The sequence below is a fragment of the Calypte anna genome, chromosome Z, assembly GCF_003957555.1.
Source record: "Calypte anna isolate BGI_N300 chromosome Z, bCalAnn1_v1.p, whole genome shotgun sequence".
NCBI lineage: Eukaryota > Metazoa > Chordata > Aves > Apodiformes > Trochilidae > Calypte > Calypte anna.
The window spans coordinates 2,960,911-2,964,656 of NC_044274.1; positions in this window are offsets into that span (position 1 = coordinate 2,960,911).

Here is a 3,746-nt window from a genome sequence, read left to right on the forward strand (position 1 = left end):
AGGAGAGGTGTTCCAGCCCCCTGATCACTTCTGTAGCCCTGTCCTGGACCCACTCCATCAGCTCCATGTCCTTCCTGTGTTGAGAGCTCCAGAGCTGGATGCAGTACCCCAGGTGAGGTGTGACCCATGGCAGAACCACCTCTCTGGCTCTCTTGGCCACATTTCTTTTGATGCAGCCCAGGATTTTGGGCTGGAAAAGCACTGTTGGCTCATCTCCAGTATTCCCACCAAAAGCATTCCCCAAGGAATATGCTACAGGGCTGCTTCCTAAAACCTCATCCCCCCAGCTTGTACTGATGGTATAGATTGTGGAACCAGGTGCAGGATGATGACCACCAGCCTCATCCCCCAAAATTTGGCTTGGACTTGCCTACCTCTCCCTCTCCAGGGAAGAGAGCAGAGCAGGAGACCTGGAGCTGCTACAGGTCTGGCAAAGTGTCCTTGTTGCTTTACTGTTCCCTTGGAAGAGGGAGAGGGAAAGGGAAAGCTCAACCACCCCCCCATGCCCTTCTCCACCAGGGAGGCTCCAGCTGAATGAACCCAAGGGAACCAGAGGTGCTCCAGGCAGAGCCAGCAAAGGGATGAGTGTGCAAAGCCAGGGAAAAGCTGAGTCATTTCCTCCCCCACAGCCTTTAAATAGAGTAAGGAAAAACCATTCTCTAGGCTTACGAAAAAAAAAAAAAAAAAGAAAAAAAAGGAATCCCCCAGTTTAAAAATATATATAAAGAAATAAGAAAATAAAGCGAAAAGGAATCAGAAAGGGAAGGGACAGAGGTGACAGCTTTGGGCAGAGCTTGGCCAAGCTTCTGGGGACATCCCCCAGAGTGACTGAGCTTGGAGCTGGCAGCAGGTGAAACACCACCCACCAGTATAACCCATCCTGATTATCCATCCCAGCAGGGATGTGGTGACACTGAGCCCAAGGCTGGGAATAGTGGGGTAGAGCCAGGCAGGAGAGAAATCTGGCAGGAGCTTTTCACTCCAAGCTTGGTGGCCACAAGCAAGCACAAAGTCCTGGGACAACAGGAAGCAGAGACTGGAATGGACTGGGATGGAATAGAACAGCACAGACTCCACTATGGTTTTGGTTGGAAGGGACCTTCATAATCATCTAACATCATCCCATCCCACCTTCCATGGCAGCCAACTCCTCCTCCCCCACAGTTCAAGAAAATTTGGGATATTTCCTTCAAAAATATGTAGTGAATTACTAAAGGGACTCAGGAGTTCACCTCCCTGCTTGCACACAGATGTGTTTAAGCTCCTGACTGCTGCAGCCTCTCCTTGTAGGCACGGATAAATTTGGATTTCCCTTTTCCAGCCTCTTTTTTACAGCCTGTAAATTCTTATCTTTGAGGCCTGTGCTCTGTCAAATTTGGCTGAAATTAATCCCTGGGTTGAAAAAGCTTCTGAAGGAACAGCAAGTGACAGCCATTCTGAATGCAGAAGCTTCATTTCTTTTAATAATAATTTTTTCCAAAAGCAAAGAATTACAGAGAAGCAGCTCCAAAGTGGCTGTTCTGAGCTGATAAATAAATCTTTCACCCCACATAATGCAAATAAATGAAAAAAAAAACAAAAAACAAAACACCATGCAAATACCCTCCCCTTCAGATCCTTGGGAAGGAGCCAGTTCCAAGAAAGATGATGTGTGTTCCACAGCTGCTCCAAAACCAGGGGAGGAGGGGGAAGGATCAGCACCCTGGGGTGAATCTTTGCATCTAAAGCATCCAAGCATGGAAGGATGCTGCAGTTCTGTTTCTGTGTTTCATTTCAGAGCTGCTGTTGGGATGTGGTCCCAAAAAGCAGGGGAAAAAAGTGCTGGAAAAGCCATCCATCACCTCATTCCCTTCAGCTCTTCAACCTTTCCATCTGCATCCATGGACCTCTTCCTCTCTCTGGAGGCATCCATAACCATCAAAGTGAGAGCCCTGGAAACTCCACCTAGGTCATCTCCTTGCTTATAATGATGAAATGTGCATGTGCCAAAAAATAAAAAACAAACCAATAAAGAAACCATTCCAAGTACTGCTGTGAAAACTCCAACTGCAAAAAAAAAATTAAATAAAAAAAATAAAGGCATGCTGCAACTTCTAGGATTGCCAGCTCAGCTTCCCCAGCCAGAGAAAAAAAATGCAATCCAAGATGCCTCCAAGCACCCAGCTGGGAAGAGGCATTTTTGGATCATGCTGATTTAAGGGAACACAGCTCCCATGGGTGCAGGCACCCACCCCTCTCTCTTCTCAATGTGCAAAGCAACCACCACCTTAAATATAAACCATTTTTCTCTGTCATTAAACTCCAGCTGTCAACCACAACCCTTCCTGCTTTCTTTTCCTCTCTTGCCCAGACACCCACGATGGTATTTTTGATGGCACATTATTAAAATCCCCTCTGGCTTTGCTGCAGTCAGGTAGAGAGCTCAGAAGTCCTCTGACCCAAAGGGTTTGCTGCTGGCCAAGGTGATGCCAGCACCCAAAAAGCAAATCAATATTTGCAGACCACTGTTGCAGGCTGGCTTGGTTGTACCCAGACTACACCACAGTCCTGTTGGTCAGCAGAGTGCACATTTCTCTGCAGTCCAAAATAAAAATAATAAAAAAAAAATCCTTTAATTCACCCCACGATTGTTCCTGCAAGATCAGGTTTGCACAGAGGCTGCCCCAGCCTTGACCTCAGCCAAAATTGTGCCACCCATGGACCAGCTCCATGCCAGCTGGCAAAGCTTTGGCTTCACAAACTCCCTGCTCCTAAGGGCCAAGGCTCAGGAAACATCTGTGATGTGTTTTTCTTCTGTCTCAAAAGGGTTCTGATTGCAAAGACAGACATGTGAGATTTCATCCAGTGACATTTTTGATGCAGCTCCAAAACCAGCCCTGTCCTGGGCTGCATCCCCAACAGCGTCAGGGAGGGGACTGTCCCCCTCTGCTCCACTCTGGGGAGACCCCCCTGGGGTGCTGGGTCCAGTTCTGGGGTCCCCAAGCCCAGAAGGAGATGGAGCTGTTGGAGTGAGTCCAGAGGAGGCCCTGGAGATGCTGGGAGGGCTGGAGCAGCTCTGGAGCCAGGCTGAGAGAGTTGGGGTTGTTGAGGCTGGAGAAGAGAAGGCTGCAGGGAGAGCTTAGAGCACCTTCCAGTGCCTGAAGGGGCTCCAGGAAAGCTGGGGAGGGACTTGGGACAAGGACAGGGAGTGAAAAAAGAAAAGGAGAAGGGGGGGATGGTTTTAATGACCTGCAAAATTCATTCTTAGGAAGCTTCCTTGAATATTTTTACACCCAGATAATACATAAAGTTCTGGAGCAGATCCTCAGCTCCAGCAAACCTGCCCAGCTCAGGTAGATCAGATGAATGCTGCTGATACCAGGTAAGAATGGGATCCTTCATATACAGAATCCCAGAACTGTTTGGGCTGGAAGGGACAGAATAATTGGGAACAGTTTCAGACTGGAAGAGGGAAGATTTAGGTTAAACATTGGGAAGAAATTGTTTGTTGTGAGGGTGCTGAGCCCCTGTGCCAGGTTTCCCAGAGAAGCTGTGGCTGCCCCATCCCTGGCAGTGTCTCAGGTCAGGTTGGATGGGGCTTGGAGCAACCTGGGCTGGTGGGAGGTGTCCCTGACCATGGAAAGGGGTTGGGGATGGATAATTTTTAAGGTCCCTTCCAACCCAAGCCACTTTATGATGACAAAAATTAGTCAGGATCATACCTACTCATTAAGACCTCAATGCCAGCTTGGGGATGGACAACGTGC